The 23,292-nt window shown below is 37.6% G+C and overlaps 1 protein-coding gene across 1 annotated transcript in view; it reads right to left on the bottom strand.

The window, feature by feature from the left end:
- The window catches only part of LOC122976773 (NACHT, LRR and PYD domains-containing protein 12-like), a 197,501-nt gene that overhangs the window by 157,796 nt on the left and 16,413 nt on the right, over window positions 1-23,292 (bottom strand). The window lies entirely within an intron of this gene.

Genomic DNA, 23,292 nt, shown 5'->3' on the forward strand with positions numbered 1-23,292 from the left:
CAGTCACATCACTGGTCTCATAGCTGTGAAACACTTGTGCCAATCACAGTTAAACGTGATAACGACAGCTCAACAAACGGAAAGCTTTTCTTCAGGAAATGTCTGGATGGTTCAGAGCGTCACGACATGAACACACATCACCACAAATCTGCAGCCAAAGACAGATGGAGCAGTTTTTTCATCAGTTAATATAATAACAATAGAAATGAAAAAAATGTATTTGGTGAAGCTGTTTATATGATTATAGCCCATCGGACTGACGCTATTTCAGCAATAATTATAGCCTAATGTATCTCACCTCGTACACGGTCACATAGTTTAGTAATTAATGTTACACAACAGCATTTGCATCGTAATGTGTCTCAAGGATAAAACATGAGACGCTACTTTGGCTAAAAAGAAAGTCGTAGAAGAGACTGATGAGCCCCGCTAACCCGACGTCTCCTTCATAAAAAAGCAGAATATCGAGTTATAACCGACCAGACTGATTCACTGTAAATGATTGCAGTAAATTTACAGCAGGACTTCAGCAGTACTAACCTGTTATTTTTAAATATAGCACTTTACTGTTAATACAAAAAAAAATCTGTGAAATTAAGCTCCGTTTTTTAACAGAATTATAATGTATTTGCATTTTAACGTTAATCAACAGTCAAAAGTATAAAATAATGGTATAATGCAGTATTTTTTGCATTTTGGGAAGAACCATTTCACCTGAACTGCACATGTGAAGCTAGATCTGTTCTTTTCTTCATCTATATCTTACTAATTATTTGGTGAGCAGCAATTTTACTCATAAATCAGTGTAAAGTCTGTCAGTGATGTTTCCAGTGATGTTTGTTTGCATTACTGAATATGTGCACGTCATGACAGAAGGATTCAGCAGCAACGTTTAAGCATAATTTCATAGATGATTGCTGATTAGCCTAATCAGACGACACAAGGAGCTCATTTTAATGTCTACATGTCAAGTTAACGTATTTTGCCAGTGAACTCATTAAGCATTATGATAGTCTTGACAGTGTGAACCTTTTACACAGTCGGAGGAGGAGTGTGGTAGAACCACTGTGGAACTCTTCAAGACTAAACCCACCGATGCAGGAGTCAAGGAAGTTCTCTCTCTGGGTGAAGATGTCGAGCTGTCGTTTGTGTCATCCAGTTTCTGATGGCTCACTTCTCAGAGACCATTACAGGACTAATCCTTCTTGCAAATGTAAGATTCCTTTATGTATATGTACATATATACACACACATATGCCATGTCATATAATGACTCATCACTTTGTATTTCTCTTTCTATGTTCTAGGGATCTGCCGCTACAGCTGACATTGAGAGGACAATCTCCATACCTGCAATTCCTTGTCTGATACTGCTTGGTATGTTTACATCATTGGATAGACAAGCAACAAAATGATCTATTAAAGCACAATGCAATACTCTTGTAAAGACATATTCTGATCTCCTTTGTTATAGGAATGCACTGCTGTTTTTTAAATTCAACTTCTCTTAGTTGCAGTACTATTGGTTGGTCAATACATAAAGAATTTATTTGCAAAAAAACAAATGACTGATAGAAAAATCCATGTATTAGTTAAGTAGGTATGGTCATATGTATGTATATATTTGGCGGCAGAGCCTTGAAGGGAACACTATGATAGGCATATGGACATCATGGTCATCATGTGGAAGTGAGAGCTCTGTAAAGCTTTGTCTAGGTCTGTTAGAAGGAATCTGTAAACAACTAAAGGTGCCTCCCAAGGGTATCAAGGCCGTCAATATATACTAGTGACTTTCCTTGTCAGAATTCTCCACGGAGACTCTGCAGACTCTCCGTGTCTACAACATATGTTTGGTTTGAATTAAAGAGACGCTTGACTTCAACCAACCTCAGTCTATTTGGTAATTTTTACCTATCAATGACATTTTTGAAAGAAACAACAAACTGTTGAATGTAATGGTTCACATGGTTTACTTTCTGAATCCAAAATCCAAAATGATGCAAAAGTCAACTCGTGTTTTTGAATATTATCTGAAGAAACACATGGTTTAGAGAAATTAGCATAACTGATGATATCTGTTTTTTCAAGTGGACTCTTCACATAGTGCTACACATGTTGCTGTCTGTGTGACCACAGCAGGAAATCAAAAGCTCCTCTGACTGTACCGTGGTTGTATTAGCATCAAAAAACCACAGCTGTTCTTCTTTCTGCCACAAGCCAAACAAGATGCACAAATTTATATCACAATAACTATTCTGTAACCATTAAAACTTCACATCTCTGCATGTTACTGTGCTACTATTGGTATTGGGGGCAGTTGAAATGAGAGGCAGCAACTGTTAGATAAATATTGATTCAGGGTATAAACGGACAGAATATTCATTTTGGATAATGGAGGAGGACAACCGCTTGTTCTTTAATTCTGTTAACCAATCTTTGACTTCTTAAGGAAAATAAGAGACAGACTCCCTGGATTCCTAAGTTCGTAATAGCGGACCCTCAGCCTGCAGAACTGACCTTTGTAACCCTAAGTGGGGGTTTGATCAGTGATGCTCAACAGACTCAGAAAGACCTAATAAACCATTTCGATAAGTTGAATTATGACACGAACTAAGAGCATGAACTGACCCTAAAGGCCACCTGGACCGGAGAGAACAACTCCCACCTTAGATGGAGCACAGACTCTTATCAACAACGCCATAAACTAATCCACATTCCTGAGGACTTTGTGAAACCTCCCTGCAAATTTTAGGCAAACCTGAAAATTAAGAAAGTTGAACTAATGAAGGTTGTATGTTTAGACATCATGAAGTGTTAATATGAAGGTTAATGTTTGTTATTAGAAAAACTGACTTATCATGAATCATGTAAACTGTTTAACTGTTTCTTGAATGGTTTTACAAATATGATACAAGCTGACAGGACCGTTAATCAGAAATATCATGACTGCTTGGACACCATGAAAAGAATGCGTTTACAGCTTTAATGTGAAATAACAGGCAAACAGTGATTTGAAGTGCCAATTTTTGCATGTAAAAACTCAGAATTAGATTTCTCCAAATTCCTTTACTTCAGGAGGCGCAGGCTGTAAACCACCAGCCACACCTAAAGCCCCTAGAACAAAAAAAAAGAATATTCATCAATAATTCGGCACGAAACCCTTTAGAACATCCCTAAAACTTCTCCCATCTTATTCTAACTTATAAAAACAGCCTCAAGGAGATTCCTCTTTGAGCTGGCCTCCAAGAACTCAAGAAAACTCTTCAGAAGTCCTTTATTCTTCAACCAAATATATCCGTATTAAATCTTTTATTGCAACAAGCTAATCTGTTTCTGTTTTATTAGTCACCTGAAGTCTTGTATTTCCACGTATACTGATTTAATTTTGAAGTAAACACGTACAGTATTTTATTTTGAAGTAGACGCCGCTGATGATTTGAGTGTAGTCAGACTAAACTTTATTCGACACTTAACTCAAGTTATTACAAGCCAAGTAAAGCCTGAACATAAGCTCCCGAAGAAAAGAAAAAGAAGAAGAAGAAGAACGCTTCATACTGAACCTGCTCTCTGAGAGCAATACTGAAAACCAGAAGTGAAGCCAACCTGAAGATTTTCAGAGCAGCCTGAAAAGGCCTGATTCTTTACTGGCATTCAACGCCTCTGCATCTATGGAGATGCACTACAGCCCACAGCTGATGTGGGCTCTTTCACTGCAACACCGCTGGAGATGCTGCACCAACAACGCTGGACCTGCCAAGATGACGCCTCTACTACGACGCATCAGCTCAACAGTAAGGCATATAATGGCTTTGTGAACAGGGGTTGATGTCAGATAACGTTAAAGTTAAAGAATTTAGAGAAGTTGAATTACCTTTCCCCTTAGCATTCCCCGGTGCAACACGTTACGCCTCAAGTCAAGCACTTCAAGCCACTCCTGCTGAATAATTTTCTTTATTAATTTTATCATCATTCTTAGGCCTTTTATTTATTTAACTTTTCTTTTTATTCATAATTTTCTGTATATCATCTATACTTCATCATGTATCCTCAAGACGTTTAGTTATTAATAAATGTCTTCATTTATCCTAAAAGTGTTTGGTTGTTTCTTTGAGCTGCAGTAAACAGAGGTCACTGTTTGGGACAAGAACTTCCGATCATGAGACTGATTCATTGATTAAATTGAACAAGGGTTAGTGCTTCCTCCTCGCACTAACAGATCCTAACCAAAAAGGAGGTGGTGCCCCAACAACGAGGTAATTAAATAATAAAGTATTACTACTCCTACAATAAAAATAAAGTTTCTCAAGCAGTACTACACATGGCAAAATTCTTTTTCACCGCTCAACACAATTCATTTCAAACATGGACCAAAAATCCATGAATTTGACAGGAAAATTCTTCTAAGTTTCAGGTGAAGCGGCAGGAAGCTGTATTCAGCACTGGATGGTCGGCCTTGAGGGCCACATCATTTGTGAGGGGATCCAGCCCACCTTCCTGACGGTGCTCGCTGCATTATTTTACACCTTCTACACCTTTAATCTCCAATCCCAAGAAGAGGCAGCATGCACACTCCAATTCATCCAAAGGTTAGATACTTTCAGTAAAACCTGTATTTTTCTTATCTTTTCCATAACGTGCTGTTGCACATCGATACATTTGCTGCATTTTATCATATTTGGACATGATGTAACATGTATGCTGCTGTTCATTATATTTTCATTTATATTTCAACTGTTTTTGACAGACAGCATTATATTGACAAAACATCTTTTATTTATGTAATGTTCATCTTTTTATTTGTACCACTGATATGCCGTAAGGCTGGACAATATCTCCAGTATATTCAGATGTTACATGATATAGAGCCAGATATTATCTGAGAGTTTGCTTGTAATTCTGTGATGTAGCTCAGTTGTCTGTAACTGTTGCTGCTCCACAAAGCAAGGTTAATAAGTTTACCACATGACTTTAAAAATGCTAAAACTGCTGAAATTTGCTTTGTTATCATGAACTTGAATTGTCAATCATAATTGAATCATATCCAAATAACTCATTCAAATGTTGCTTTACAGATTCAAATCACTATCATGATGATGTCATCTTTTCACACTTATCTGCCTAACTTTCGAATCCTGCTTTGTGGAACAGTCCTCTGGTTAAAAGCTGCTTAACAGCAAATGATGCAGTTTTATTCAACTGAACTCTTCTGTTCTGGTCACCTGCTTTGGTTTTCTAAACACTGTTTCATATTTTGAAATAAATTGTTACTCAAAAAGGTGATACTGTATAGTTGATCATGTCAATATTTCTGAGCCTAAGTGCCTTGTACTACTATTTCCATCAAAAAGCCAAAGACAGTTTGAGAGAGAACGCTCTGTTTCAGCTTTTTGTTTAACATGCAATTGTTCTGCATGTGAACTTTCCAACTTTATATTCAAATAAAAAGTCAAGTGCAATAAGAAGCTGTGTTTTTTCTCTTACATTGTAATTACATGATTGAAATATCAGTGATTTAGCTCTGTTCTTCATTCCTAAAGAACATTTTGTTCTGGTTTGCATTATGTGCTTGTAGCCAGCTTTGGACAGAGATTTTATGAAGAATGACAACCAGGTCTATTAAAACCTTTTTCTTAACAAAAGTGTCTTTAATTGTATGTATTGTGACTATTCCTATGTGTTTAACCTGCTAAGTCAGTATTCATTTAGGTTAAAAATAGGTTTATTAAAATGTTTGTAAAAAAAATACAAACTAAATAGTTCAATCAAACAAATCTGTCAACTGTAAGATACTGTAAAAGAAAAAAAACAGTTCTATTAATAAAGCAATGAAAAACCAGATCATACTGTATTTTTCATTAACAGCACGAAACCGTAAACTTTAGTAACAGTAAAAAAATGTTAATTTTACAGTAACTTAATGGCAACCCTGCTGCCAGTTGTTGAATGTTTTTACAGGAAGTTTTAACAGTGTGTGTGTAGAGGTGTGTGTGTTTCTACTGTAGCAGCCTGGTGTCATCAGGAGATTTAATGAAGGTAAACACAGTGAACGGTGGTGCGTAACGGCACTGCGCTCTGGCGCAGCACTTCTCAGAGGCTGCAGATTTATCAACATATCAGTCCTGCTGACTTCAGATGCTGCAGGGATTTAATGAAGTGAAGGAGAAGCTTTTCATACAGTAGAAACAGCTGTGGACAACAGATACTGTAACAATCACCCACATTCATTTATACATCACTGCACACTGATTTACTGACTTTCCTGCTTTAACCACATTAAACCTTATTTTCTGTGCACATGTTGGTTGGAGAGTGTTTAACTGAAATAAATGATTTATATTTGAAGCATTAATCTGTTGTTGCAGCACGTCTGCATCCAGTAGACTATTTAGTATGAAACACAGGCGCCTGATACTGTATCAGTAGCCTATGTGACGCTCACAAAAACAAAGGGATTTTATGAGGATGACGTATGACTGCAGCGTTCTACTATAGTCATACATCATTGTTCAGTTTTAACAACAGCTGACATTTTTGATCTTTCAGCACAAAATGAAGTTATTTGTCCACAAATATTTGGTGAACATTGTGGCTAATCAACATGGTCAGAAAATGACTCAGAAAAATATGAAATATCTCAAAAATACCAAAATACACTGGAGGGAGGCTTTAAATAGTATTTAAATGTTTGAAAACAACATTTGAATGTGTAAATCTGAAGGCGATTTTACCTCATAAAAATCATCCTTATGTCTGCAGTTTAGTGTCACCACAACTTTCACATCATATTAATCTCAGCACACAAGTAAGAAATGGTGTCTGACCTCAGAGTCTCCAGTCTACAGTCTGGACTCTTCAGAAAATCAAACTGCAGATTCCTTTCTGAACCGTCCCGACTGTAGTTTCCACTCAGATTCAGCTCTCTCAGATGGGAGGGGTTGGACTTCAGAGCTGAGACCAGAGAAGCACAGCTGATCTCTGACAACCTGCAGCTCTTCAATCTGAATAAAGAAGAAATCATGTAGCGTTAGAAGCAGATTACATGGGTGCAAGAGCTCCGTCTACAGACGGATTTCCATCAAAAGTGAATTATTTGTTCCATCATAATCTGTTTATTTTTACCACTAACATAAAAAAGATTTTACTCTGCCACCACATTTCTGATTTTTTCACTTTGTAAATGATTAAACGGCGAGGGAAAGAGACGTTCCAGACATCAACGCTTGTTCCAGCTTCCTGCGGTTGTTTATGCATCGATTTATACGTGTGTTTTCTCCAAAATAATCAAAGGTATGGCAGTTTTATTTAATGTGCACTTCTTTCTCTGTAGGGATGGGTACCGAAACCCGGTATTAAACGAGCCCCGAGGATAAATTATTAAAGACTGTAGTATTGATAAGCTCCGATGTTACCGGTTCTTTTATCAGCACTTTTTAATGTTTTGGTGTAATTTATTCTCAAACTTCAGCCTCTCCTCCACACACACACACACACACACACACACACACACACACAGTCAGAGGGCTACCAAGGCTGGACTGGGAGAACTGGTGTCTTTGACTGGGCCATACGTCATTAACTAACTCACTCCCCTTCCATCGCCCAATACTTGGACTTCCGCACTTAACCGTGTTCCTTGTTAGAGCCTGACATACAGTTCATATTTGGACATGATGTAACACACACACACACACACACACAGACACGCACACAAACAAAGACACACACACACAAACACAAAGACACACACACACACAAAGACACACACACAGACACGCACACACAAACACAGAGACACACACACACACACACACACAAAGACACACACACAGACACGCACACACAAACACAGAGACACACACACAAACACACAGACACAAACCCACACACACACACACACACAGCAAAGTCAGTGAACAGCAGATCACATGTGAAGTGAAGATTACTCGAGTTGACGACAACTACGCTCGTTACTTCTTAAGTGCAATAACACCGTAGCGAGTAAAAAGCCAATACTCTATCAATACACCTGATCAACAAGCATAAACATGTAGAAAAGTGATATTTTCAACTGCTCTGTCCGCAGTCTCTCATCCGCCGCTGCTATGTTTTACACAACCACAGCGCGCTAGCTCGGCTAATAGCTAATTGTTAGCAACAAGCTAAAACTAAAGCTGTCTGTATGTAGTCTAACTGTTTAGCTTAGTTTGCCACCAATCTTCAAATTTGGCTCATTCTTGTAAACTCAGCTGCTGGCTGAGACAAAGCAGCCTCTCCTCTCTACCAGCGGTACCTGCAGCAGTCAATCACATCAGCAGCAGAGGGAGGAGGAGGAGGACAGGAGGAAGGACTGATACTGACTGATGTCTGTCTTCTTTCATTCTAAACTTCACTCAGTATTTTCATGTCAGGAATATTATTTATTTTATTTTATTTATTTTGCACACAGCTGGTGCAACAGGCTGCAGCAGTTGTTTGTCTACTCTGCAGCTACATGTTTTTGCTTGTAACAGGCTGATATCTACTCTATAACTGTCCAGATGCACTCAGGAAATATCTGCAGAAGCCTCCAGCTGCTGGAGAAGTTACATCTGATCTCCCATCTACACCACTCTCTGAAGCAGGTCAGTTCAGCCACTTATTTGTGGTCTCTGTGTAACTGATAATACACTGCTATGTTGTCTTTATTATTATTATTATTATTATTATTATTATTATTATTATTATCATTATTATTTGAATGTCACAGTTACACCTTGTTAATTTCAAGTCAAGTATCAATATTATCTTTTATTAAATGGTTTCTTACATACTTGTGTTATCATGGTAACACTAGCGCAATAAAATATATTGAATCATAAATATAATTTCTATATTATAAAGGGAACATAGCTAACTTAAATACTAATCAATATTAGACTGCAACTATCTATATTTATTCAAGTTGTCTACAGGACACATTAAAGCTAGAATAACTTATTCCATCTAAAATAATTTCAACTTGGATTCTTCACCTTTTTTCACTCATGTAATTGAACAGTTCTGGTCAACCGTTATCTATAATTTATGCTTCAGATGTGTTTATTGTCTGATGTGTTGTCATTTATGAATCATTGTGTGTCCTTACTAAAGGATTAATAACTATATTTACATGTATGTTTAGATTTACTTGCAGGTGAAGCAACAACAGACACAACAGACACTTCTACTACTCTACAGCCTGCAGACACCATCAACTGGAACAGATCCTGAAGTATGTGAGTCCATCAAGGCAGCAGCTATAGATCCTGCTGACTGGCAGCCCTGTCTGATATGGTGAGGACAGAGATAGTCAGCAGAGGCCATATCAGCTAAAATAAGACTCTACATTTACAAAATGAGAGGATGGGAGAAGTTCCCATCACCACCACTTCTACAGAAAATAAGTGAATGGAGAGAAAATCAAGAGAAGTTGGTTGGGTATATTCCCAGAAAAAATAAAAAAAAAAGTCTTTACTGCTTCTGCTGCAACCTGTTCTCACAAAAAAAAACTACAAACTAATCAGTAATTGATTTAATGATTGGAAAAATTGCAGTGAAATACTCAAAACCCACGAGAACAGTCCAGGGATCTCATTTGTTGAGTAAGCAGGAACGGGGCCTGAAAGAGGCGTACGCCACTTCACAAGCAAAAGTTGTGATCTATAAAAACAAACTTGATGGGACAATGTGCGCACCTGCACCTAAACTCTTACCCATGCGTAGGAACATTTTAGAGACAGGGGAAATCCACGACGCAGAATTGAAGTGAATTGAAGGCAGATTGTATAATAATCCTCTCACACATTTCATTTCACTTAATATCAAACATCAATTATAGATCCACATTATCAGAAACACTCAAACCAGCAGTGTTATCTGTACTTTGGCTTGTAGTGAGCCATAACTTCCATAAACATCTTTCAATTTGTAAAGATATAAAGCAACTCAGATCTTAAAGTCTGCCCAACATTTCATCAGTGCTGCCTCACCCGGAGCACAAAGGAGAGAGTCAGTTGTGGAGCAGCAGCAGCTGAAATGAATGATGTCAGGATGTGGCAGGTGGCAGGATTCTGCAAAGTCTGGGTTGCCTTTCTCCAATATTAGCTAAGCATGAAAATACTGATTGATTTTCACCTTAGCCACGTTAACTTACTGATGAAATGATCATCATTGATTGTAGAAATCCAAGATGACATCAAATAACTTCAACAAACGGAACTAAAACATATTTACAGGACAGAGCGTTAATAGATTTTTAATATTTGGTTATACTGTGCATATATCACCAAGTATGAGTTCCCATGTAGTTTATATGTGTAAAATGGCTACAGTAAACACGGCTGTATTGTCAAGCACAGAGACACTGGAGACACAGCGGTGGCTGCCACACACACTCTGCCTTCTCCAGTCACCTCACCGGCTCATCTTCACCACCTGTGCTCACTGTGTCAATTAGAGAAATACCTGTATGCTGGATTTTGGAGGAAATATAAACTAATATAGTGTTTATTGTATTTTACATATTGAGTGAGTGGTGTAAAAACTACTTATACTGGTTAACTGGGAGCTGGCCCACTGCAGGGTGTGTTAAACATTTAACCAGAGATGTCTGACTTAACAATCCACAGGAATGTTTATTGAGGTTGTATATGGTTGTTTTGGGTTACACACATAATTTCAATACGTGTGAAAACGGGGAAATAAAAGGTTAAATGTCTGTTCATGCCTGTTGTGGTCCTTCCCCTGCTGCTGCTGAGCACAAGTGACAAGAAAGGCTCCGATACACTGACTCTCAACACTGATTGGCCAGGCGTCTAAAGACATAGAGAGTGATCGGTGCGGCGAAAGAAACACATGTACATGAATATTCATGAAGGCTTTTGCATCGACCGTTTATGGTTGAGTGTGGGCATGTAGAGGGCGGGATATGACGCTGATCCATGAGCGCACATTTCCAGGTGGACTGTGATTTATAAAGGGAAATATACGTGCATTCGTGTGTACGCATGGTTTTATAAATATGATTATTTTTGGGTGCACGCCATTTTCGGCTTTTGTGCGCAGGTACAATTTTAGTATGGATCCTACACACTGTTTTATAAATGAAACCCCAGAACATTGTGGGCACATGACATCATGGAAGGAGTCATCTATCCAGTGTAATCTATCAATAACCAAGTGCCAGTGTCTTGGATGTTACTAACAGGTAAAGGTAGTTAATAATAGTAATATTTAACAATTGATTCATTCTTTGAAACGTGATTAGTTTGTTTGAAAAGTAATTGTAATTTATAAAAATATATATTTTCGTCTTGAAACCATTGTGGTGTCTGATGTTTGTTGTCCATATTTTTACTGTAGAATGAGCGGGTGTGTCATGGACTCATGGTTTGGGCTCTTTGTGTTTTTTCTTCTTTTGGTTTTCTGTGTTACACTTGTGTTGTCCAGTCTTTTTGCTCATTCATGTTATTTGAGTTGTATCTTTGAAAGACTGTATTAGATTATTGGTTAGCTTGTAGTGCTGTGTACCTAGGTTGATTTATTCAGAGACACTTTGATTTATGCTGGCTTGTTATTGAGTGCTGTTGTGTTTTCTGGGTTTTACTTTGCTCTGTGTTTCTCTTGTGTGTTCCTTCACTCCTCCTGTTTTCATGTGCTCCTCCTCTCACCTGCCCTGCAGTAGCCTCGTCGGTCCTGCCCTGCTCCTAGTGTCTTCCCCAGCCTATCAGCTCCCAGCCTGCCCTTGTATTGTGCCACCTGTTCCTTGTTGTCTGATTACTTCAGTTTGTATTGAAGTTCAGTTTTCAGTTCAGTCTTTGTCGAGTCGTCTGTTCAGTTAGTCAATTCTGTTCTGTCGTGTTTGCTCAGTTTCCTGCTCAGTCGATTTTTTTTTGTATCTTGTTCTACTCAGCTCATCCTGCTTTTGTTTTTTTCCTGCCAGTCTTTGAAATAAAGACACTTTTCTTCAGCCCTGCTTTCTGGTCTCTGCATTTGGGTCCACCTGCTCCTCAATGTATGACAGGGTGGTGATGAGGCAGTACTGGTGGGGTAATGTGGTTTGGGGGGGGGCACCAAATCCTAATCTCTCCTAGGACACCAACATGTCTAGAGCCGGCCCTGCTGTCAGATTTATTAAAGGAAAGCTTTTACATTTTCAGAGTGAGTGAAGAAATCAGGAGAGAGGAGACAGAAGTGAGGAAGAATTGCAGGATGTAACTTAATGGTGTTGAAAGAAAAACAAGGAGAAAGTAAAGAAGTGATTGAAAAGGAAGAAGGTGCAACTGATTCAAGATTTAAAGAAACAGTTGAAGGAGTAAAGAGAAACACACAGAGGCAGCCCAGGCGTCAGGTGATGGAGAGACATGAACACATTCAAAGCAGGAGGCAGAAAAAACTGTTAAGGTCTGACTTCCACCTGTATCTAGATGAATTACTGTTCTGTAAATATGTTTAAAGACACAATCTGTTATCCAAACTAAAGGACATCCTAACAAGCAAAAGTCAAAGCACAAGATTCAAACCTGCTATAAAAGGACTTACAGATGTTTTAACACAAGTACTAACACTACACAACAACTCTGTTAACATGATGTTTTCTTCAGCTGTTAGAAGGTCGTTGACCTCAGTAACTGTTGTAAACACAGCACTAAAACTGACACTTTCACTTATTAGGAAACAAAATGCTGATTCATCTCATTCATTTATAAGTCAAACTGTTGTCTTGATTTGGCTTTAAGTTGAAACAAATTAATTCCCCATCAGTCACTTTTGTTATGTTGTTATATTACAAACATTGATCTATATTAAGGACCATATAGAGGCTGAGAATCCAGATTTGTTTTTCAGATAGAGACTGATTGGTCCATCTATCATCCATAAGGCCTATGTTTATTTATGTGTTGTAAATAAATACTGTTAATATTTAAAAATTGGGTTTATAAATATTGTTAATATTTGTTTAATATTTATTTACATATTTTTTGTGCACTTGTTCCATTTCAGCTCAGTGTAGAGAAATACAGCGATACAGACAACCGCCTTACTGCGTATCTATGACGACATTGTCGACACCGTGTATCCGTATCTGTGACACGCCTGCTCCGTAACATAACTAGTAGTTTCAGGGGGCCTACCACCCCCCCTGAAAACAATCCTAGTAGAAACACTGTCAATCATTATTATTAAACGTCAGAAGGATGATCAATAATTAATCTATAGAGCTCATATTGAAACAGACTTTACAAAGTGCTTCACAATTCAGGATCAAATGAAAAGATCATTAACAGGGAAGTAATGGCTTGAATAAAACTCATAAATTGAATCATTTATATGTTGACACTGTTTGGATGCTTTCAACTGTTTGTCTGATTTCTACGTTCACAAACAAAATGTAAAAGTCAATTATTGTCATTTTTACTCTGACAAGTGACTTTTGTGGATGTGTAACAGTTAAAAAAGACACTTTAATAACTCTTATTTCCAATTTGTGTTTGTGAATTTTATCTCAATGAGGAACTTTTATTCATGAATGTTTCCTGTGGAAATGACCTTGCTGCACATCGTCCCTTCTGTCCCTCACAGAGCTGTTTTGCATTGCTGAGGGAAAAGTGTGTGGAAAAATGCTGCTGCACTATTTTATTGTTTTCTATGGAAATTGAACCGTTTATGTTGTAACATTTAATGCATATTGTTTACTGTTAATACTATTACTTTAACTAGCTGTTCATGTTGTTTTGACTGTTAATATGAGTTTTGTAGATGCTTTTGTTGAACTTTCTTGGTGCCATTTGTATTACAGCAGGCTGCCCTGCGTCATGTAGTCAACGTAGCGCTGCAGAGATTTTAGCATCTATTTCCTGGTGTAAATTCTGTTATTTTGCATGTTTAGGAGCAGATGTGCAGGAGACACCAGAAGGTGATTCATATGTGTTACATTGTCTTCTGCAGGAGCAAATAAAGGCTGGAAACCAATCCTTTGAGTCGTCTGGTTACATGTCCTTACCACATCTGTCACACATGGACAAGTGAAAGATAAATTTACTTGTCTGAAGGACAAGTGCCTCAAAAAGTTAATGTGGAGCCCTGCATGCGCACCTGTCACCTGCTGTTTTGGTTCATGTATGTGCAGCAGTGCAACGTGTAAAAGGGCTGAGTGAATATACATCAACTGGTGTGGTGATTAATAAATACTCTCTCAGCCAGTCACATCACTGGTCTCATAGCTGTGAAACACTTGTGCCAATCACAGTTAAACGTGATAATGACAGCTCAACAAACGGAAAGCTTTTCTTCAGGAAATGTCTGGATGGTTCAGAGCGTCACGACATGAACACACATCACCACAAATCTGCAGCCAAAGACAGATGGAGCAGTTTTTTCATCACTTAATATAATAACAATAGAAATTTTAAAAATGTATTTGGTAAAGCTGTTTATATGATTATAGCCCATCAGACTGATGCTATTTCAGCAATAATTATAGCCTAATGTATCTCACCTCGTACACGGTCACATAGTTTAGTAAATAATGTTACACAACAGCATTTGCATCGTAATGTGTCTCAAGGATAAAACATGAGACGCTACTTTGGCTAAAAAGAAAGTCGGAAAAGAGGCTGATGAGCCCCGCTAACCCGACGTCTCCTTCATAAAAAAGCAGAATATGCAGTTATAACCGACCAGTCTGATGTGTGTAGAGGTGTGTGTGTTTCTAGTGTAGCAGCCTGGTGTCATCAGGAGATTTAATGAAGGTAAACACAGTGAACGGTGGTGCGTAACGGCACTGCGCTCTGGCGCAGCACTTCTCAGAGGCTGCAGATTTATCAACATATCAGTCCTGCTGACTTCAGATGCTGCAGGGATTTAATGAAGTGAAGGAGAAGCTTTTCATACAGTAGAAACAGCTGTGGACAACAGATACTGTAACAATCACCCACATTCATTTATACATCACTGCACACTGATTTACTGACTTTCCTGCTTTAACCACATTAAACCTTATTTTCTGTGCACATGTTGGTTGGAGAGTGTTTAACTGAAATAAATGATTTATATTTGAAGCATTAATCTGTTGTTGCAGCACGTCTGCATCCAGTAGACTATTTAGTATGAAACACAGGCGCCTGATACTGTATCAGTAGCCTATGTGACACTCACAAAAACAAAGGGATTTTATGAGGATGACGCATGACTGCAGCGTTCTACTATAGTCATACGTCATTGTTCACTTTTAACAACAGCTGACATTTTTGATCTTTGAGCACAAAATTAAGTTATTTGTCCACAAATATTTGGTGAACATTGTGGCTAATCAACATAGTCAGAAAATGACTCAGAAAAATATGAAATGTCTCAAAAATGCACTGGAGGGAGGCTTTAAATAGTATTTAAATGTTTGAAAACAACATTTGAATGTGTCAATCTGAAGGAGATTTTACTTCATGAAAATCATCCTTATGTCTGCAGTTTAGTGTCACCACAACTTTCACATCATATTAATCTCAGCACACAAGTAAGAAATGGTGTCTGACCTCAGAGTCTCCAGTCTACAGTCTGGACTCTCCAGAAAATCAAACTGCAGATTCCTTTTTGAACCGTCCCGACTGTGGTCTTCACTCAGATTCAGCTCTCTCAGATGGGAGGGGTTGGACTTCAGAGCTGAGAGCAGAGAAGCACAGCTGATCTCTGACAACCTGCAGTTCTCCAATCTGAATAAAGAAGAAATCATGTAGCGTTAGAAGCAGATTACATGGGTGCAAGAGCTCCGTCTACAGACAGATTTCTATCAAAAGTGAATTATTTGTTCCATCATAGTCTGTTTATTTTTACCACTAACACAAAAAAGATTTTACTCTGCCACCACATTTCTGCTTTTTTCACTTTGTAAACGATTAAACGGCGAGGGAAAGAGACGTTGGTTGTTCCAGACATCAACGCTTGTTCCAGCTTCCTGCGGTTGTTTATGCATCGATTTATACGTGTGTTTTCTCCAAAATAATCAAAGGTATGGCAGTTTTATTTAATGTGCACTTATTTCTCTGTAGGGATGGGTACCGAAACCCGGTATTAAACGAGCCCCGAGGATAAATTATTAAAGACTGTAGTATTGATAAGCTCCGATGTTACCGGTTCTTTTATCAGCACTTTTTAATGGTTTGGTGTAATTTATTCTCAAACTGCAGCCTCTCCTCCACACACACACACACACACACACACACACACACACACACACACACACACACACACTCACACACATACACAAACACAGAAACACACACACACAAACACGAACACACAAAGACAAACACACACACACACACACACACACACACACACTCACACACACACACACACACACACACACACACACACACACACACCCAAACACACACACACACACAGCTCATCCACCGCTGCTATGTTTTACACAACCACAGCGCGCTAGCTCGGCTAATAGCTAATTGTTAGCAACAAGCTAAAACTAAAGCTGTCTGTATGTAGTCTAACTGTTTAGCTTAGTTTGCCACCAATCTTCAAATTTGGCTCATTCTTGTAAACTCAGCTGCTGGCTGAGACAAAGCAGCCTCTCCTCTCTACCAGCGGTACCTGCAGCAGTCAATCACATCAGCAGCAGAGGGAGGAGGAGGACAGGAGGAAGGACTGATACTGACTGATGTCTGTCTTCTTCTTTCTTTCTAAACTTCACTCAGTATTTTCATGTCAGGAATATTATTTATTTTATTGACATGTTACATTTGTTTCCAGAGATATTATTGAGTTTATAAAGTGACTTTGCTGTTGTAAACATGACTGTTGCTGCTCTAGAAACAATGTTTAGTTATATTTATGATATAAATAAATTCTAATCCTGTTCTGAATTTATTCTTTTATAATTAATTTTTTTAAAAGGACTTATTTAGTATTGATAAGGAACCAAACCGATAAGGAGGATCAATAAGAATATTGATTATCAGTGTTCAGTCACATATGTTAACATGAAAAGTTTAAAGTTGATGAAGATAATAAGTTCAGATATTTGTGTTATTTTTTATTCTAAAATATAGTTGAATAGTTAAAATAAGTAATACTCAGATACTCCTTATGTCTGCAGTTTAGTGTCACCACAACTTTTACATCATATTAATCTCACAGGGATTACAGTCAGGTCATGTTATTCACCTGTAATTTGTAAACCTATATTACTTGACGCCTGCTAAACAAATAACACAAGATGTAAAATTATGAGATTTCAGCATCACTTCACACATAATCATGGAGCTCTTTTTGACTGGTCCTTGGATCTTGGGCTACTCTTCTGACTCATTTTCTTACTGCTTGGTCAGCAATCTTGTGAGGAGCTCCTGTGTGTAGCCGGTTGATGGTGGAGTGAAGCTGCTTCCACTTGCAGATAATGGTCCCAATGGTGCTTATGGGAACATTTAGGAGTTGAGAAATCAGTCAGTAACCTGTGCCATTCCTGTTGCTCAACAATCTTGTGGCGAAGGTTTTGGGAGAGCTCTTTGTCTCTAATCATCATGAGATGGTTCTTGCATGACAGCTTGGTAACAAATAATATCTTCACAGATGTCTAACCCTTTTTAAAAGAGTGGAAGTGCTAACAGCCACATGCCCTAACCCAGCTGATTGTAATTAGCACAGGTAAGAGGACTAATTAATGGAATCACCTGGTTCAGTGCTTTTTCTTACTGCCTGTTCAATACTTTTGTCCTGTGTCATTCCAATTCAATGCACATAAGTTTTTTGTTGATTGGGATGTTATGATTTCTTTAGCTGTGCTGCCTTAGTGATTTAATACCAATGTTTGCTCTTAATTTCATATGAATAGCTGCACTGGAAATATGTCTCCTGAAAAAAGGTTGATGTGTTGAATACTTATTTCCCCCGCTGTACATTTATATTTTCTTATTGATTAATGATTATTATGCACATGAGATTAAGGGAAGACAACACACCTGAAATAATTATATTAGTTCTGACTTATTACATGAGTTTGCCTAATTTGCATAATTTCATAATAAAAATTAAAGGTTATAATACAGAAATATATTGGATGAGAGTGTATATTACTAAGTTTCATTTTGATAGAAGAACATGGATTATTTTGTTCTTATTCAACTGTGGTGCCTTAAAACACATCCACCCTCATCCATGTTTAGGTTATTAAGAAATTTCACATAGGCTTGGCTATGCTGCAAATTGAGCCTACTGGTATAGAAAAAGATATAAATTAGGGATGTCAATGATTCATTGATTATGGGTTAATTGCCATTAATAATTCAACTGATTGAGTTACAGGTGCTTCTGGTGACCGCTCGTAAGGGCCGCACAAGCTGTAAAACGAACGCACCTCCCTGCCTTCCGACGAAGAAAAACAGTTGCAGACTCGCAGTGAGCCTCAATCTGCTCACTGTGTCGTCTGGTTGAACTCTGAAGCATAAAGCTGTGAAAACTCCACGGAGTTGTTGTCTGGCGGCTGTGCGGTTTAGCTATCTGAGGCTCATGCTAACGCTAAACTAACATGTTGAACAGAAGCAGCTGCTCGGTTAATGCAGGCTGAGAGCTGACTGTCACACAGCAGGACTCTAATTACACATGCTTCCAACAAAATCAACACAAAAGTGATCAACTGTCTAAGCGACACTCCCCTGATCTGAGTATAAATGCATTTTAGCGGTGACAGTAAATGGACAGATAAAGTCACAGCAACAGTATTGTTTCGTCCCCGGGACATCCGTCCAACTGAGCAGCTGTTTCCAGCAGCTGGACTAACGTTACCTACAGTAAACACACGTCACTCCATCATGTAGATCAGGTCTGCAGATTGTTTTATATAAAACTAACCAGATGATGTCTGTTGTGGGGAGATTGGGGTAACCTGTTTCACATTTACATTGTTACACTATAATGTCCACTGTACCAACAAATTATATACATTTATTTTAGTCTAAAATACAAAATGTGTAATATTTCGCTCACTATTGTATATCTGAGCAGGCCAAGTTATATACTGTAGATAAACACCTACTATACAGTATGTACTGTACATAAAGTAACATCATTTTGCCATTTACCATTACCTGTTTGACACAAAATAAGAGTAGACTACATTAGGAGTTAAAAGAAAAAAATAAGCAAACAGGTTACTTAAATTATAAATGACACAAATAATGACTTAATTTAGAAATTACAGAGCTCCCGTCTGTTGCTATTCAACAACTGGCCGCCAATATCCAAAGCATTAAACACAGCAAACAGCTGCACAACTTCCAGCTTCACTAGAGGACAGCCCGAGCGCCCCCGCCGGCGGGAGCAGCGCTGCCGTCGTACAAGCAAACGCGTCACAGGGCATTTAACACGGAAGAACATAATCACACCACGTACCGTTTTGTTCAGAAGAAGCTTGGCTAGTAAGCTAGCGTAACCATTTCTACCTAAACGAAACATAAGTCAAACACCAAGCAACTGTGAGCGTGTAACAAAAAGCGTCCCTGATATCTTTCATTTCACGCTATCCACACACACATCAAATGAATCCTGAGATTTCACAGATTCCAGCAATATAACTCCTATCACTATCCGACCAAAACTCACTGGAAAAAACGTCGACGACATATAGAAAAACTTCCGTTTTTACATTAACAACTACGAATTATGTCTTACCTGTGCTGTTTTTGTAATCAAAAGTTGCGTCTGGCAGCATAAAACCACTAGTAATGTCTACTCCAATGTCTCTGGGTCATTTTGAGTTGATTACAGCCTTTCTGTATCCACATTCCCAGTAGGAAGGACAGAGTGAAGTCGGCCATCGTCTAAGCCAGCGATTCTCAACTGGTGGGTCGCGACCCAAAAGTGGGTCGCGGATACATATATATATATATATATATACATATATATATATATATATACATATATATATATATATATATATATGTATATATATGTGTATATATATATATATATATATATATATATATATATATATATATATATATATATATATATATAAAAATATATGTATATATAAGTGTTCATATAAACCTTGTAGTTGCAGAGATATACTGTATTTATTATGAGTGTGCCATTTTCAAGCAGGGGCCTGAGTCAGAGGCCTAGGGCTTAAGAGGTTAATTAGATCAGACCAGATGTGTTGGACAAACCTAACAATTAATTAACATTTAATCAAAATTGCTGGAGCCTTCAATGGTAAATAACCCGTAACTTTATCCTACAAATCAGAATCAGAATCATCTTTATTGGCCAAGTATGTTTACACATACAAGCAATTTGACTCCGCTTTAGTGGCTCTCAATGTTCTTACACAGAATAACAACACAACAATCTTCAGAAATATACACAAGGAATGACTATATACACGTGAAACCGTTTCTATGAACTGTAAACGGGATTGAAATAGTGTAAAGAAGTGAAGAGTGCGAGGAGTGATGAGATAAATATTAAATGGTAAAAAATGACGTTACTTCATTTACATATATTAGGTGGTTATGTACAGTATATTCAGCCTGTTAATACACCCACTGGGCGCACAGGCCAACAGTTAAGTCTACAGCCTACAGGACACAATTAAACATCTATCTGCTTGTTATTTTCTTTTAATAATAATGTGTAATTTACTTGCAATAAAAAGGATAGACGTGAACTTGCCCAGCGCCAAGCTAATGTTAGCTGACCAACTACCATCTGTAGCAAACCGTTATTTATCTGTCCATCGTTTATGTTTTCACTGTCACTGACTCGTTTTCACTGATTGAACTTTCAACAACAATAATATGAATCATGTTGAATTCCGATGTTTGTTCTGTCACTCAGAACTATGAGCTAAAGTTGAGCGATGCTCTGTGTTTAGATATACCGCGCTGTCTGTGTCACGTGATTCATGTAAACAATCCCATTGGCTACTGAGATGTGACAATCTACGAAGAACAATATCTGGTTGATGCAGCTCTCACTGTTTTTTTACATCATCGAAATCCACAAACAAAATACAGAATGAATGGGAAGTTACTCTTTCTCTCTCTCTTTCTTTTGTTTCTCCTCGGATCTACTCTGATCTCATAAATGGCCTCTATGGACACAACAACATTCAGACACCTATTCATGTCAACACAGATCAATAAAATGCTGCTGACTGTAAAATGGATCAAATTATACATGTTGGATTAAAGCTTATGTATTACTTTTATTTATCTTCTTCCTGTAAATGGTAACAATTAAGTGTAATTTCATTAAAACACTACAGAACTTGAGTATATACAGAAAAATTAATATTTTCCTCCTACTGAGGAATTTATTTCCAACCACAGATTTACTCTCATCATCACTGCTGAATGACTGTGATCAGTGCCAAACACCAGACTTTCACATGACTTCCCTTTTAACTGGTGGTGCAGCTACACAAAGTAACATCATTTTCTGCCAGGAAGCATCATGCACATGTTGAAGTGCAGCAGCTAAAACACGACTTGAGATACAAACTGCATTTGGAAATATGATTTGCTCTTTGTCTGTTCTCCTGTATGAGAGTATTAAAGTGTGCGTGAGAGAGACTTTATGTATAAGTTCCTACAAAATAGTGTGTTATCAATGTTTAATATATAAGACATTATTCATGGATATGCAATGAAAGTCTTGAACTTTTTTTCCCATTTGGTTTATAGATTTGAGTTTCACACACGTACCAAAAATTATAAATATTAAATTGGTCTAACATAAAGTTGTCCAATAATTACCATAATTTCTTACAAATATCAGAACCTTTCGATGGTAGACTAAATTCAAAGTGAAATCAACTGTTCAGGCATTTTGGATTTTAAACATTTTAGTGATTTGTGAAATACAAATGAATCAAATTAAATGTGAAACTTCTATTATGAATTTAAATAACTGGGTCTATACAAGATGTACAAGAGGAAAACACAGTCGGTGAACTGACCTCAGAGTCTCCAGTCTACAGTTTGGACTCTCCAGTCCAGCAGACAGAATCTTCCATTCTGAGTCCTTCAGGTTGGAGTTTTCACTCAGGTCAAGCTCTCTGAGATGGGAGGGGTTGGACTTCAGAGCTGAGGCCACAACTTCACAGTGAGTCTCTGAGAGTCCACAGTTCTTAAGCCTGTTATTACAAATTATATTACATTTAAATAAATTAAACTTAAACACTTTCATCATAAATATAGACACTATGCATTTTGATGACAAAACAAATTTTGTTTTGAGGGGTCAGCAGCTCCATATAGTGCATTTATGGTAAAATGCTGTCTATTGTAATAAAATGCTGACCGTCAAAACACAAATCCTTAAATCCTGAAGTTCTTTTGCTGGATTTGTATTAAAACTATGAGGTGAAGGATAAACTGTAAAATGTAACATTGTTTATAATTAAACAGAATAACTGTGTGCATAAGTGTAAACACATCAACTACAAAGATTTTCTTGCTCTCAAAGTTTTGGTTACAACTGAAGAACAATTGTTGTGAGAATAACTGGTTTATAATTTTTGCAACAAGCAGCTGTAACACAAGCTGAACACACTTTAATAGTTTATTAGTTTTACAATGTGCATGTATGTAAAGGAGGGATGTATGATATGTCAGTGGCTGATATTTTATTGGCCAAGAAATGAGAAAATGTAACTACTGTATTGTTGTTGTTTTGGTAATTGAATTTCAGCCAATAATTGTGTCTGATAATGCAGAGCCTTTTTACAGTGACTGTGGACTAGTGACATCATTGTAAACCTGGTTGTGAACAGAGACTTTTTAAGGTCAGGTCTTGTGTTGGTACTGGAGCGGACTGAGAGTAACAGAGCAGATATGGTTTTAGAGTAGATTATAGTAGTCTGTACAGTCCTGCCTCTCTTACCTTTCTCTCCTCTGCTCTCTGTGTTGCTGCCTGTTTTCAGAAGGCCAGTGTAACTTACAAACAAAAATAACCTACATTGTTTTAAGATTACCAATACCGGTTACTGTATTGGTATCAGACACAACAAACATAATTATCAATTGTTGTCATTGGCCCTGAAATTCCTCTTCGGAGCATCTTTAATGTAAAGTGATTCACACTTTACAGCATGCACTATACATTTACATTACACTTTACTGTAATATTGATATGATGATGTGATATTGGCTTTATAATGTTGATATTTTGTTTCCCAATCACTCTCAACACTGTAAAACACAACAGGAAGTATCTAAAACATTTTGGACTGAGCAGCTGGACATGAGAGATGTGTGTGTT

This window comes from Thunnus albacares, chromosome 24, assembly GCF_914725855.1.
Source record: "Thunnus albacares chromosome 24, fThuAlb1.1, whole genome shotgun sequence".
In the NCBI taxonomy this organism is placed as follows: Eukaryota; Metazoa; Chordata; class Actinopteri; order Scombriformes; family Scombridae; genus Thunnus; species Thunnus albacares.